The sequence below is a fragment of the Gorilla gorilla genome, chromosome 3 (genome assembly GCF_029281585.2).
Source record: "Gorilla gorilla gorilla isolate KB3781 chromosome 3, NHGRI_mGorGor1-v2.1_pri, whole genome shotgun sequence".
Taxonomy (NCBI): domain Eukaryota; kingdom Metazoa; phylum Chordata; class Mammalia; order Primates; family Hominidae; genus Gorilla; species Gorilla gorilla.
The window spans coordinates 32,439,647-32,456,651 of record NC_073227.2 but is presented as its reverse complement, the minus strand read 5'-3'; positions in this window follow the sequence as shown (position 1 = coordinate 32,456,651).

The following is a 17,005-nucleotide window of genomic DNA, read 5'->3' as shown; positions in this document are numbered from 1 at the left end:
CTCGCCTAGAGAGATTTATGTCCCTGGATTGTATTTCATGGAGTCTTTTTATGAGCAGTTAGATTTATAGGTAATAATCAATAGAGTGCTGAGCTGGGTTTCTGTTGCATATGTATACCTTCACAGAGAGCAGCTAAAATGGTCAAGGAAGAGACAGGCTTCATAGTTCCCATGCAGCATCCTAATTGAGCTGACACTGTTGGAGGGGTGGGGGCAAGAAGAGGAGTGAGACAGAGCCTACACTTGTAGGGCTGCTTGGGAAACAGTTGGGGGCCAACTGTATATTTGGAGAAAGTAAGCCACCAGAGGGGGCTCATCTGTTAGGAGAGGGCATGACTCTTATATCAAAGTCTACATGTGCAGCCTGGGCAACATGGCGAAACCCCGTCTCTATAAAAAATACAAAAATTAGCTGTACATGGTAGTGTGTGCTTGTAGTAGGCTGAGGTGGGAGGATTGCTTGAGCCCAGGAGGTTGAGGCTGCAGTGAGCTGTGAGCACACCACTGCACTCCAGCCTGGGCAACAGAGCGAGACCCTGCCTCAAAACAAACAAAAAGCAAAACCCCAAAATCCCTAAGGTCTACATGTGTATGTTTTCACAAATGAATACCTTTGAAGGTATCCCTGTTTGGACCTGAGTACATCCTGGAACACCTTAGGAGCCTGAATTTGAGGGCGGTCTGTACTCAGAAGAGCTACATGGAGCTGAGGTGCCTGACGCTTGATATTCATCATTTTGCTTGGGGGTTATATGTCATCCTAGACTCCATGTAGGTGTCTGTGCAGGACTGGGTCTACTCACGTGTGCTCGATACTTTCCTTTTATGAGTCTTTTTCTTGCCCTTTTGGTCTTGCCTTGTTTAATTTCTGCAGGGCTTCAGTATCTAACAAGACATCATCTGATAAGAGGACTTAAGCTATTTCTTCTCTTAGGTATATTTGAGTTTAATTTTCCTACCTTTGGAGACCAGAAAACCTTTAAGAGGCAAAGAATGAATTGCTAATTATGGGATTCCAGGGTATTGAGAGAGTAGTGTTGTAATAATTTCGGGGGCAAAGAGCTCTTCTCAGATGCCTCTCAAATATGATCACAGAGGCCATTGGTTCCTAAACTTTGAAGAATAACCTGGGGAAGGTATTAAAAATACAGGCAGTCAAGAGTAGGACTGGCAATCCAGTCACGCAGGTTTAGGATAGGACTCAAGGACCTCGATGTCTGAGACCTTGTGTGTGGAGACAGATACTTGTTCTGCATTTGTGTAGGAATGGAAGTCACCAGTGTGAGGGTAGGCACGCATGCATTTGCGTGGTTGTGCACCTGGATGCATGTGGACTTACAGGACCTGGAGCTTTGAGTCATAGTTCCTTTTCTGACAATGTGGCTTTGAGCTGCTCCCCAAGCTATAATCATGGCTTCTACCTCAAGAGAAAACAAGTGGTAGGCATTTTCCTTGTTTACTGGAGGGATTCAGGTGATTGAAGGTGGCTGCTGCCCTTTCTTTGAGTCTTGGGAACTCTAGTGTAAATGTACTGTTGAGCCCCACTAAACTTTCATTAAGTCCTCCCTCTGCTTCCTGGATGGCTAAAAGCATCCAGCTATAGGGTGTAATGATCACTTTGTAGTGTTTTTATATTTATGCTTTCCGTAGCTTTGCAATGTCAAATGTCATGTTTTCCTTCCCTCATTTCCTTCAATTCTTTCTCGCTTCCCTCCTTTTATCTTAGGTGCAGAAATCAGTATGAAACTTCGTATTCACAGAAGCAGCTCTATAGTTCTTCCCATTAGCCTGTGTGTATTATATATATGCATATCACTTGTGCATTTGTATTGGCAGTGCATGCTTATAAATGCTGCCATAAAGCTCAGTTCTTCCATCCAGGATGGGAATGGAGTTGTTAAAGACTGTTGATGAGGTGGCATCTCTTGGCCAACAGTTTTATGCTGCACTAGCTCTGAGCAGATAACATTAATAGGAATCACATTTTAAAGTTGTAAATTTGATGTAAAATACTAAATTTGACAATAATTGCATTCTAAAGCAAAAATCCTATTTATTAAAGGGTTCCTGCCTCTTCCTCATGTGAGGGGATCTGAAATTCTTGCTCATACCTGTCCCTAGCAATTATCATGCTTTCTCTAAAATTCCGCCTTATTTTTCCATTTTCATGACAACTACATTATGATGTGACATATTTTTCCAGATATTTTGCTTGAATAAATAGGATATTAAATTCAACTGGGGTATTAGATTATAAATTAGTTCTGTAATAGGCGTCATAATGTTATTTAGGTTTTCAGTTTACACAGACCTTGTAGCAACTCCCCAGAGCTATGCTACAGAATTAGAAGTAGATAGAAGTTGATGTAAGAAAATTGGTTTTTGTAATATGCTGATGCCAGTAGAGTTGTGCTGTGTGTAAACGTATTTAAATAGCATGCTCCTACTTACTTGATTGTACAGACAAAAGATTGATAATAATTTCAAATGACTGATTTGTTGGTGCTGATATTGGCCATATGTGAAACTAAAATATTTCTTTCCAAAATTGAAGCAGTACTTCCCGTGTGAGGGCTAAGAATCCGGGTTGTAGAAAGCATAAGACTATCCTCTGAATAGATGTTTCTTTTTCATCTGATTGGTGTAACAATGGTATCACAAATATTTCTTAGTGGCAAAGTTTCTTGGTCCTTTTAGTTATATTTCACATGGAGGAAGATACTCTACCCAGGAACCCTGTGTGGTTATTGAAGTCATTAGCAAGGAGGGTATAACCTTAGTGAATCATTACCCATGGGACACAAATGGAAAACATGCACATTTAATTTTAAAAAAATGTAGATTTGCTAGGTGAGGGCCAATAGCAGCTTAAAAAGGGAGCAACTGGGTAGCGAAAGGAATTTGTCTTTTTTGGTGGTCTCTTTCATCTCCCTAAACCAAGGGTTGGTAAGTTATGGCAGATAAGACAAATCTAGCTGCTGCCAATTTTTGTATAACTCATCAGTTAAGAATGGTTTTTGCATGTTTAAATGGTTGAATAAAAATCAAAGGAGGAGTAATGCTTCATGACACACGAAAATTATATGGAATTCAATTTCAGTGTAGATAAATAAAGTTTTATTGGAATGCAGCCATGCTCATTTGTTTACATACTGTCTATGGCTGCTTCTCTACTACAACAGCAGAATTGAGTAGCGACGAAGGAGACCAGCTGGCCCACAGAGCCTAGAATCATCATCACTATCTGGCCCTTTACAGAAAATGTTTGCTGGCCTCTGCTTTACAGTAAAACCAGGGTAGACTTCTGTGTTCTGGCCATATCAGCAAGCCCTGTACTAGGAAGGGATAGAGTAGGAAGTGGATATCCTCTGCTTGGGACTTTGGTGACCAGTGAACAATGACACTTTACCTAAAAGAGACAATATGAATTAACAAATGAGAAGGATTGTACTTCTTGGTTAAAAAAGTTGAGGACTGTAAAATCAGTCCAACTAACTTCTGTAGCATGAGTAGAAATATGATACTGGGATAAATTCATTTCCAAATGTAAGGAACTTTTATCTGATTATCAAGAAGTTGGTGCCCCACAGGACTTTAAAAAAGTGCCCCGGCCAGGCACGGTGGCTCACTCCTGTAATCCCAGCACTTTAGGAGGTTGAGGGGGTGGATCACCTGAGGTCAGGCGTTTGAGACCAGCCTGGCCAACATGGTGAAACACCATCTCTACTAAAAATACATTAAAAAAAAAATTAGCTGGGCGTGGTGGCGGGTGCCTGTAATCCCACCTACTCAGGAAGCTGAGGCAGGAGAATCGCTTCAACCTGGAAGGTGGAGGTGGCAGTGAGCCGAGATCATGCCATTGCACTCTAGCCTGGGCAACAAGAGTGAAACTCTGTCTCAAAAAAAAAAAAAAAAAAAAAAAAAATGTGCCCCAAGGGGACAAAAGCTATTTTAGAGTCTCGTCCATACAACACTATTGGAAGGTGCCTTGGGCTGGGCAGGTGAGACCTGGGCCTGGTTGTTTTTGTCTCTAACCAGCGCTGACACTTAGGAAAATTCTCATTCTCTTTCAGGTTTTGGTCTCTTCTTCTGTAAACTGTAGTTTCTGGACTCAATGACCTCTAAAGTCCCACTTGGTTCGGAGATGATACAGTGTCTCTGATAATGGGAACCATCACTAGCATAAGAAGGTCCCAGTCCCAGGAAAGAGAGTCTCTTCTTTCTGGTGTCTTTGTGGCTTCCCTTGCCTCTAAAAATGCTGCATTTCATTAAGGGTTCACAAGTCTTGACATGTTTGTAAAGAAAGACACGGCAGGAATTCATATGCCTTGCCTTATAACAAACATGTTGTGAATAACTTATATTTGGAATACAATTTGTCATAGTGATGCGGGCAGAGTTTTAAATTTGAGCAGCTTCTGAAATGCAATGTTTTATTCCTCTCAAGCAGCTCCCCAAGCTCTCCCACTTTACACTTTGAAGGGAGTCTTTATTGGAGAAGCTGCTCTCGATTTCCAAAGAATGGGAACATTTGCATTAAACGATGCAAGAGATGCCATTGTAATTTCATGAGAATTACCCTTTCCAATGAATGTTCGATTAAGAACCAAGTAAAATCCCTTGAAAGTGGCTGGAAGATAAATAAGAGCTGAACTGCAGTTAGGTAGAACTAAATTTTATTCCTTCCCTTTAAAATGGTTTTTAATTGATTTGGCATACTTTTTAAGTTAATAATGAATACTGTACCTGGGTCTGCATGATCACACCTGTGAATTAGATCTATTGCGCTGGAAACAGCTTTCCCTTACAGAGGACAGTGATTTTAATGAAGAGTCTCTGCTTATTGCACCAGTGGAAATGTGGTTCATGGTGGTTTCAGACAGTTCCTTAATTAGCAGTCTGGTCTGTTCCCCTGAATATTTTACCTGAAACAGTATGGAAATGTAGAAAGGAAAGACGCTTTATGATGACATTGGGGGTTCTTCCCCACTTTGTGTGAGGATCTTGGAGCTGGAAGAGTTGTGCAAATATGTAGTAAGGCCCAGAGAATTTTAAAAAGGGGTGGAAATGGGTAATTCTGAATAAACAATTGGTTCTTATATTAGAATAATGAATTTCACACAAGATTTTTTTTTTCTTTTTGTTGTGGGGGAAGTGTATTAAATTTCTAAATTAGGGCCTAGTGATCAGGTAAGTCAGGGGGGTATGACGTGGGTGGAGTTGGGAATTTCATGGAACTTGCATTCACCTGTTAGGGATTGAAGCCTCCTCAGTGGTTCTCTGGCATTATGGGTAGAGCACGGGGTGTATCCTGGATCCATACTTAAAGGCCATCGTTAGAGACAATAGGAAGGGCTCAAGAGAGGAGGAGTGTTAGGAATAATACTCAAAATCCTAAGGTACTATGAATTAAATAATAAAAGATTGATCAGATTATTTGAAGAGAAACCTCATCATATCCCACGTGAGCTAAAGACAGACAGAGGTGAAAATATGTAGGAAGAACATAGCATCATCCCATGGATTCAGCACTGAGTGAGAAAGAGGAGATGGAGAAAACATGGAAGGAGTCAACAGAGGAGAAAACCCAACGTGTTTTGAAGAATGCAGTCCCTGAGAGACAGAAGCTAACAGTCAGCACACCTCCACCTTAAATAGAACACTTGGTCACTTTTATGAAGACCAGGATCTTAAAAGCTTAGGAAAATGAATGATCTGAGTGTTAGTATAATATAATAACAGGTATGTATACCATACATGTATATACATACATGTCTATCTCAATACATAGATGTATTGAGGACTTACCATGTTCCAGGTGCTAGGCTAAGTACTACACACAGAATAATCTGCTTTTGTTGTTACAGTACCTCTCCAAGGTAGGTACTACTATGTTTTCCATTTTAAAGAACAGGAATCTAAGGCACAGAGAACTTACCTTTAGCCCAGTTCATATGACTAGAAAGTAAAAGGACCCACCGAGATTTGAACTCGGCTCACGCCTGTAATCCCAGCACTTTGGGAGGCTGAGATGGGTGGATCACGAGGTCAGGAGATTGAGACCATCCTGGCTAATATGGTGAAACCCCATTTCTACTAAAAATACAACAAAATTAGCTGGGGTGGTGGCGGGCGCCTGTAGTCCCAGCTACTTGGGAGGCTGAGGCAGGAGAATGGCGTGAACCTGGGTGGTGGAGCTTACAGTGAGCTGAGATTGTGCCACTGCACTCCAGCCAGGGCCACAGAGCGAGACTCCATCTCAAAAAAAAAGTAAAAGGACAAGGATTTAATCCTGGAAGAATGACTCCAAATCTCATGATATGCTGATTCTGCAGAGGGAACTCAGTCCGCTATTTAAAGGTGGAGGAGGAATTGTGCATTTCTTGAACTTGAACAACAGGAGTCAGAGTGAGGGCTGCATGGAAGGGCTGCCAGTTCCCATGATGCACTAGAGCAGTAGACCCCTGCATGCTCTCTTGCTACCAAACTGTAATTAAAATTATCGTACAGTATAATGATTTCTAATACATTTCAGAACAAATCACCATCTTATATCTGACATGTTGCTAATGTTTACTATCATAATTACCAATTTGAAATATAAGGCAGTGATTTTTATTAGTTTTTGGTTATGTATAATTATGTCAAATATGAGACTGCAATTTAGATTGAACTGTATTAGCCATGATCATACAAAATGATTATACTGTATATTTGACACCCTGGGTATTTTATGTTTTTATAGATTTTTTTCCTCCAAACCATAAAGAATTATTTAAAGATAATCCAAAGGTTATTTGTAATGGTTTTCATTTTAAGAGTTTTAAACTGTAAACTTTTAAACTGTAAAACTCTTCATTTTAAGAGTTTAGACATACCAAAAATTGAATTTACTAAACCATCGTTTGACCAAAAGGAATAGGAGCTACCAATCAGTGGATATCTTCGGCATGCTGAACCCTTTTCTGGACACTTTGCACATTAAATTTGTAATCCTCACAAGTTACACGACTTTCCTTTTTCCTGACCAGGTAATTGGGACACAGAGAATTAGAGATTTTTTTCTATGTAGTGAATGGTAAAGCTGAAATTCACGTTCATAATCTTTCTGGGAATTTTTATCCTGGGTGGTCAAAATAAGAGATCATTTATGATAGACTATTGCCACAGTATGTATTTCTATAAAATTAGTAGTGCCCTATATTTAATGAAATAATGTATATGCTGGTTCTTTTTAAGTATATTACTCAGGGTTCTCTAGAGAAACAGCCAAGAGCCGATTTTACACACATACACACATAAACACACACACAGAGAGAGAGAGAGAGAGGTTGATTTATTATAAGGGATTGACTTATGTGATTGTCAAGGCTGAGAAGTCCCAAGAGCTGCAGTCTGAAGGCCTGAGAGCCAGGAGATGCAGTGGTGTAAGTTCCAGTGAAGGACAACGCAGAGGGATCAAGATAGCAGATGGTATAAATTCCAGTCTGAATCTGAAGGCAGGAGAAGCTATTTGTTCTATTCAAGTCTTCAAGACATTGGATGGGAACACAGCCCACACTGAGGAGGGCAATATGCTGTACTCAGTCTACTGATTCAAATGTTAACCTTATCCAGAAACACTCTCATAAATACACCCAGAATAATATTTAACCATAGAGCTGGGTATCTCATGGCCCAGTCAAGTTGACACTCAAAATTAATTATTACATGTATTATCTCATAGTTAAGTTCTATTATGTCCATTTTAGAGCTGGAAAAACTGAGACTCAGAAGTTTAAGAGCTTTATACAAGTTTGCACAAGTTAACCCTGGAAGAGCTAGGCCTTGAACTGAGGACTTTTGAATTAAATTCCTGTTTGCTCAGGACAGACTGTTACCAGCTTCCTTTGTGATTGTCAGCAGGAGACCAAAGCTGCCCCTTATTACAACAAGCCTTGAGTTTTTTTGTGTGATGATGATGATGATGATAATAAAGTGTGATGATGAAGGCAGCTAATGGTGATTAAAGACTACATGCTAAGTAATATACTTTTATTATACTCGCGCAGTCTATGTAAAATGTCCCTTTTATAAATAAAGTGGCTGACATGTGGAGAGGTTCTCTCTACACAGTAGTAGAGCTAAGATTTGAATGTAGAACTCAAATTATCATACAGTACAATGATTTCAAATACATTTCAGAACAAATCACCATCTTATATCTGACATGAATACCAGAGTTCATTCTCTTATGTGTTCATTCTATAGAGATAATAATCAAGTCACTTCTTGAGATAAATGACTCTGATTCCTTATCCTTCCCCAAGAAGACCCATTTTTCCACTCTCAAATATTCTTGTCTTAACACTTCCCTGAAAATTCTCCATTTTATCAATATATTTCAAAAATTTGGTCATCAAAATTCATTAAATTCATTATGTCAAATATTGATATTTCAATGACTAAAAACAAGCATAAAAACAAACAAAAAATGCAAAACCCAAAATCCAGAAAGATTACTACCTGGTGCTGATACATTATCAAATTATTTAAAAGAAATACATAATTTAGATTTTAAAAGCAATAAAACTATATTAGAGAGAGTCTTAATTCAATCACAACTGTAACTTCATAAATTTCCACCCACTTGTTCATTTACACATACTTTGTTTTAAAAAAAGGAAGCTCCATGAGGGAAGGGGCTGACTATGTGTATTCTGTTCTTCACTATACCTGGTTCTTACAACAGTGCTCGATATAGTAGGAACTCCATAAATATGTACGGATTAAATAATGAATCAATGAAGTATAAATATTAGTTTGCATTTTGCTTTTTAATTTTGTTAATACATCCATATATTTTAATCAGAATTATTTTAAATATTGCTTAAAATTAAGTTTACAAAGTAATTATTAGTGAAGAAATTTGCATCTTGACAGTGACATTTTTGTCTATGATTGATTCTCTTGACATGCATTTTACTTTTTCGGATATATGCAAAACTGAAACTATATACCTTTGTAAAACCAAAGATTGTTCTCTCTGAGGTCCTGTTTGGTAGCCATAGAAATGCTTTAAACAAATTTGTTCCTGCATGCACCTTGTATTACTTATCTATGAAATCTGTGCCCAATATAAGAGCATCTATTAGGAGTTTCTGATTCCATCAGTGGTAGGGGGTTTGCTGGCTGATCTCCACTCACATTATTAGCCATCATTGGACCAGCAACATGCATTTGCAAGGCCATCATTAAAAACTGGACAAGAGAGGGTTTAACCAATGTGTTATAACTGAGTTAGCTGACTGGATGCTGATTGAACTCATAGCAGTGACCTTGGTTAATACTGGATTCTGTCTGAGCCATAGGGCACCAAACCAGATCACACTGAAAATTAACCCACCCTTTCAGCTAAAATGGAAAAAAGAAAATATTTTACTTATTATTGTTTTACTGGACTTTATAGTAGAGGGTCATTATGCTTGATTAAAAATGTACATGTCAAGATCCAGAACTTTATATTTTAATGAATCAAAATTACATTTTTTTGTTGTTTCAAGTGCTTCCAACATCACAGAGATGTATGAATAAGTCCTTTTAAGGTTCATCCTGAAAAAGAGACTTATAAATCCTTTAACTTAATTCTACAATTGATCCCCTAAGAAAAGTTAAATATCACTGTTGTTTGTAGATTGCTAGATCACCACAAAGATAATTCTTTTATAAATACAGATGGTGCCCTTATGGAAATTACAAGACAGTAAGTAGGTGCCCATAGGAAAAAAAAAATGACACGTTGATTAGCTAATAAAATGGTGCATAGTAGAATTATGCTTCTTGGTCTACTTTGTGGCTTCCTTGAACTCATGATGCCCTGTTTTCATTTTGGTTTTTAATATGTGTTCCTTCTAAAACTTTAAAAGTAAAGTATGAGTTTGATTGTCTTGAGTATAAAATGCTAATCATTGATGGACAGTGAACCATGCCTATGAAGCTTCCACCTCCTCACCCTCTTCTCACCCCAAGTCATTCTTCCTGGCATGAATTGAAGCTGAAACAATTGCCAGAAGATGAGAACTCAACACCGGATTGATAGTCACAAAAGGAGGAGCCAATGAATATGTTATTCAAAGCTTATTGATATAAAAATGAACCCTTAGCCTTTTGGCATTTAAGGGTGAAGGGGAAAGGGAAGGGGAAGGAACCTACATTTACTGAGTGCTTAGTGAGTGCCAGGTCATGGAAACAATCTCTGCTTTGGTTCCCTGCTGGGGCTTACGCCTTTTATTCTCTGTGGGCTACATTGTACCGAAATAACCATCCCTCTCTCTTTTTTAACATCAGTTAAAAAAAAAAAAAAGAGTGAAGAGGAATTTTATCATGGTATCAGGACATGGAGGGCATTTGCATATTAGCATTCCGCTGTTGCTACTCTGTTTGTTGGTGGGTGGAATGTTGAGAAATGTTGCCCAACCTCTTGCAAATGGCGTGTGAATAATCCCATAATCAGTGTAATGTATTCTGTTATGGGAGTCATCAAGTCATTCAGCTTTGAAGTAAGATCCAATTTTTAGAAAGTGGCTGATGAATGCAGTTTCAGGTATTTAGAGGAAGCTGATGTACCTAAAGTATGTGGGTCTTCTGGTTGAACAAGGGAAAAAAGTACTTGAGGAAACTGAAGCAGACCATTCTAAAAACGCCTAAGTTTCAGGATATATTTTCCTAGTGGCATAGTATTCAACTGAAGATTTTAAAATTAAACATGTCTGTGTGCTTTTCAATTTAGTGTTGTGGAAAGCTGAGTTAGCTGGTAGTGAGGAATGGGAAGATGGCCGCTTATTCTAAATCTGAGGATGGCGCTCCCTCCGCCTCTGTTGTTCCCTCCCTAGATCTTTGCAGCCTGGAGTCCTCATTATTCAAGGCTCAGCTTAAATGTTCGTGCAACAGGGGTGCCTTCCCTGAACACATTTCCCCTGCCCTTAAGCCGCACTCTACCTCATCTCCTTTTCCTTTTTTTATTTTCTTCAAGGCCCTTATCACCAACAGAAATTCTTACTTATTTGCTAACTTACCCTCCTTTGGGATAATGTAAGTTCCTTGACAGCAGAGACTCATGGTATTCACAAGACCCCAAACAATTCCAGGCACCTTGGAGGCACTGATGAGAGGCACTGATGGAGGCACCTACTGACTGACTGAATGAATGAATGCTAAACCTATGACCCCAAGATCCTGGGGCTCAGAGGGTTACTTTCCACCTGCATCATCTGCATCACTAAGCAATCTAACAGAGCAGCTGCATTTTTCCTCCTACAACACGAAGCAACTCCTCAGCGACACACCTTAGGGTCAAGGCCCACCCAAGTCCATCTGGTCCCAGGTGGGAGACCGCAACTTATTCATTGGGCAGTTCTGATTCCCAGCCAGGCCACAAGCCAGCAGCCACTGCAAAATGCTGCAGTGTCCCTGTTAGTTAAGCTTCGCATTACTTAAGACATACATTTCAAAAATAACTCCGGCATCTCTCGTTATGTTCTGTTCTTGATTTGCAGTCTGTAGCAATCCAAATCCCATTAACGCCAGAGCCCTTGTACAAAGCCTTTTTACGGGCTTGGGTTAACTTAAATCTGTGCATTTGTAGCCTCCTCTCCCCCAAACTTAGGCTTTTCAATGACTCCCTTACTCCCCTCTTTTGCACATGTGCTCCCCCTCTTTTTAGACCTTTCCTCTCTCCTTCTCCCCTTTTCCTCCCTCCCTCCCTTTCTTCCTTCTCTCTCTCTCTTTCTCTCTATTCTTTTGCCTCCTAGAATGTGGGTGAGTCTTAAGGATTCTTTCTTTCTGCAATTGAATTGTAAGCACGTGAGGAACAATTTTCGCCCTAGTTTTCTCTTTGACCACCTCTTCCACTTCAAGTGTATCTAGTATTCTAACATTAAGTAAGGTCTTCATGGAAAGCCCCATATATAAAATCTTCATGTACAAGTAAGCAATTTTTGGACTAATCATAGGTGTATCAACACATCCCTATGGAATTTCTTTTCTTTTTTTCTGCCCCCCGGCATCGATTTTCTGTTTATGAAAGTAATGCATTGCTCACTGTGAAGCATTCGGATAATAAAAAAAACCCAGGGTGACTTTAAGCAGAAGCCTTCCCTTGTGTAGTCAGAAGAGGATTTGGCTTTCAAGAGAAGAATGAACAAAACTCGTTTTAAGGGCCCATTTATTGCAGAAAATAGTGGAATTACCTGTCCAAGGGAATGAGAAGTGTTCAGATGTTGCCGACATTTCCCCCAAATGCACTGTGGTCCCAGAATAATGACTTGTTTTTATAGGAAAAGGAGGAGAAGTTGCCTTGGTTCAGTGAATAGGAAACACTGGTACTAGGCTTTCTTGGTGTGCACAAAAATACGCCCAAGTCTGCCTTTTCAATGAAAGCCACTAGACCACATCAGAACTGAAAAGGGTATATATTTCTTATCTTTTGATTTATTTGTTCTTTTAACAAACCCACATTTCCCAAAGTCTTTTCCATAGAATAACTGTCACATGGGAGTTTTCCATGCCAAAGGGTTCCATGGTCACATACATTGGGGAAACATACATTGTATGACATATACGATGTCGTACATTGTTGACAGTTCTTGGAGATATGTGATGTGCATTAGCATATTAAACTACGAGAAAGCCTGAAGCAAAGAGAACTGTGCTACCTCACTTTGTTGTTTCTAAAACTTATTTCACTATGAAGTCTCTCTCTTTTTTTAAAGTAACACCTGCAAGTGTTCCCCAGATCCATTTGCCCACAAAAACAGAGGAAACAAATAGGCAAAAGCAGTTCTTGTACACCTGCTCTGGGTGCATGGTCTTTGTTTGGGGCTTTTGCATTCCTGTTGTGCTTCTTATTCCTTGATAAGAAGATGCATGAGACAAGAACTCATCTCTCTAATTCTTAGTAGCAGGCACTGTGCTGGGTGCTTTCTTTGCATTACTGCATTTGAACTCCACAGCAGCCTGGGTTCCGCATGTTGCCGATGAAGGTTCTAAAGCCCTAAGAGGTGATGTATGTAATTTGCCTTGGGGCACTTAGTGAGATAGGTGGTAGAGTTGAGTGTAGGATCACGGTGGCTGACCTTCTGCCAAGGCTCTTGATGCTTCCAAAGCTCATGCCTTTCAGCACAGCAAATGCAATCCTCATGGCACCTTTTCTGCTCCTGTGGGCCCTTGGTGGCATTCACTGGTCACCTTTCTGAAAAGAAACTGTTCAGCAGTATGGCATCACAGACCTCTCTTGGTGGAGACTCTGTGCACCCTTCACATGCAAGTAACTGGAAATTGAGTGTGTGATGTGTGTGTACACATACATGCAGTTGAGCCTTGAACAACATGGGTATGAGGCGTGCCAACCCTCCACACCATTGAAAATCTGGGTATAATTTTGATTCTCCCAAAACTTAACTACTGATAGTCTACTATTGACTGGAAGCTTTATTGATCACATAAACAGTCAATTAATAAATATTTTATATGTTATAAGTATTCTATACTTTATTCTTACAATAAGGTAAGCTAGAGACAAGAAAATGTTAAGAAAATCATAAGAGCTGGGCAAGGTGGTTCACACCTGTAATCCCAGCACTTTGGGAGGCTGAGGCAAGCGGATCACTTGAGCCCGGGAGTACAAGACCAGCCTGGGAAAAATGATGAGACCCCATCACTACAAAAACATAAAAAATTAGCTGGGCATGGTAGGGCACACATGTAATCCCAGCTACTCAGGAGGCTGAGGTGGGAGGATCCCTTGATTCCTGGAGGTCGAGGCTGCAGTGAGCTAAGGTGGCACCACTGCACTCCAGCCTGGGTGACAGAGTGAGACCCTGTCTCAAAAAAATAAAAATCATAAGGAAGAGAAAATGTCTTTACTATTCATTAGGTGGAAGTGGATCATCATAAAGGTGTTCATCCTCATCGTCTTCACATTGGGTGGACTGAGGAGGAGGAAGAGGAGAGGTTGGTCTTGCTGTCTCAGGTACGGCAGAAGTGGAGATGGACAAGGTGGAAGGGGAGGCAGGAGAGACGGGCACACTTGGTATAACTTTTATTGAAAAAGACCTCTGATAAGTGGATCCATGCAGTTCAAATCTGTGCTGTTAAAGGGTCAGCTCTGTGTGTCTGTGTCTGTGTGTGTGTGTGTGTATACACCCACATATGTGTATATATATGTCATTTTTCTTGAATCCACTACAGGGCCTAAAACACAGTAGGAACTTGATGAATATTTATTGATGTGAAATGGGAAATAAACTCTGCATGAAATATGACAACTGTCCATGCACTCTCTCATCTCTTCTGCTTTGTTTTATCACCATTGGACATATCGATAGTGTTTATTTGTTTTACATTTACTTGTTTATTTGCTTACAGGGTGTCTCCCCACATTTGGGCTTGAACTTTTTTGGGGGAAAGGTCTTAAGTCACTTGTTTACTACTGTGAACCTACAGTAAGTGCTCAGTACATATTTAGAAAAAGAGTAAATGGTTAGATTCAAGTTTTCTACCATGACTTCTCTTTTCCAAAATTTCCTCACATTGTTTTCTGTACTTGTCGACTCTTCTCTTTCAGGAGTAGTTAAAATCTACGTAGGACTGTAAGTAAAGGAAGCCCAAATCTCAGCTATTCCAGTGTAGCAAATATTGAAGCGCTCTGTGTTAATGTGCATGGAGCCGTCTGCAAGGCAGAGCCAGCTACCAAGTCTGATGTACAGGAAGTTGTACAGCCCTGAGGACAGTGTGGACAGTCACCACTTCATGCTTTTTACCACAGCCATCACTTGCCCAGCACAAATCTCTTCTGTAGAAATCCCAAGTTAAAAAAAAAACCCAGGGAGCAGCTATCCTTTCATCCACTAAAACCACATCCTGCTGGGCTGCTTAACTTGAGAAGTAAAGGTATTTCAATATAATTAATCTCCTTTGCAATCTTTTATAAACCATTCTTGGAAGGGGTCCATAGATTTCATCAGTTAGCCAAAGGGATCTGGAAAGGTTACAGACCCCTGAAAAGCCCTGACTAATTAATAGACTGGGTGGAATATTTTCACTGGTGCGTAGGTAAGGGCAAAGGATTGAAAAATGGTTTCCTTTACTCTTTGAAGTTAAAAAAAAAATTGATGTGTTCGTTTCATGTTTTCCTTTGCCTTTTTCACTCCTTGTGTGTGGTGGGTACTGTCAGAGCCTCACCCCCCAGCCCCACACCTTCATGGCAGAAGTGCCATCCTGCAGTTTGGGAAGGCAGGTGAAGTCCACTCCTTGGGCAGGGCCACTTTCACTTCTGCGGAACCACCAGAATGAGCACGGGACCCGGTGTGGAATGCAAAGTGTAGTTGAAATGCATTCTGCCAAAATGTTTTCTGAGGACGCGTAGAGATTGAAGCACACCCAGCCCTGATTGGATTACCATGGGCCCAGAAGCACTTTATCCTCCACTGCTGCTACGAGGGGTGGGAAGGGAGTTATGGGGCAGGGGGTGCGTGGTGACTTGGTGGGGCTTGGGAGGGCGGGTCTTAGGCGTGCATCTCCTGGCTTTGAGACTGCCGCTGGGAATATTAAACTGCTTGCCCCAGAGATAACAGTGAGGGATTCTTAAGTATGGGTCTGTTGATAACTTACCTTTCATTTGGATTATGTTGTATAAAATCTTTGTCAAAACAGGCTTTTAGCACACACAGCTTGGTGGAGGCAGATTGTGCATCTGTATCTGATTGTATTCGGAGAATAAACTGAAGCTTTAAAAAGGGATACACTTTCATAATGGCTGTGTGTTGGAGGTGGGGAGGTGGAGGAAAAAAAATTGACATGCTGGATCTTTAAGTAAGAAGGGGCCCTTTAATAGCCAGAAATAGGCAAATAGGAGAAAGGAACGGAAGAAAGCATGAATGAAATAGAATAACCAGAAATATATTACAATTCACAAAAATGGTGTTTACTCAATTACATTCTCGTGACTAATGTGAAAATAGCTGAAAAAATTAAAAGCTCTTCCTAGGAACAAATTTATTTTGTTGGACCACACGGAATAAAGCAAATCATAATTGGCTGTGATGAATTACATCCAAAGTGAAAAATGGAAATACAGCAGGTAGTCTGCCTGCAGGGGACCTAGAGTTCCTATAGAAAGAGAAAGTGTCCTGTAACCAGAGGTGGGTATCTTGGTTCCAAGGGAAACCAGATGATGCAGGAGGAGGAGGAGAAGGGCAGGGAGCGGTCCTGAGGATTCAGAAGTGTGTGTGGGTCTGGAGAGGTCAGAGGTTCTGAAGATTGAGCCATTTGCTCTGTAGGCTGAGGGAGAAGGAGTGCCAGGGCAGGGATTCAAGAATGTGGTCCAAGGGGAGGGAGAGATAGATTTGCCTGGCATTGGCATTTTTGATGGATTGTAGTGATGAGAGATGAAGGCTAGAAAATGGAAGGCAGAAAGAGGAACAATGGAAACATTCTCTATTGCCCAGAGACTCTCCCAGTAGGGTGGAAGGGGGTGGGGTGATGTGGTGTGCTGATTTCTGTGATCTTCATGAAAACAGGCCGGCGAAACTGACAAGGAAGCAAGCATAGAGCTGGTTGGAATAGGAATACCCATGTCTTCCTATTTACGTGGGATGTATGCACCCATGTGCACACAAGTAACTGGCAAGACTTATTGGGGAAGCGTCAAGGTGGAAATTCATAGCTGTTATTTTTGTGGCCTCTAGCTACAAGGGCTAACAGGTGAAGGTAGTCTGGAGACCCAAACTGGGAAAATAAATGACATTTTAACATTTTGTCAGGTAGGCAATTTAAAAATAAACTTGGATTCAATATATACCATTAATGCTAGAGATTCTGTTATATCAGTGCAAAAATGCCATCTTTTTCATAGCAGTTAAAAAAAAAAGGCATGTTGTAGGGGGTGAGGAACCATGTATAGGAGAGGCATATGTGATTGTGACAGCAGCCCCACAAAGCTATTGAAAACATACCACGACTCTGCCCT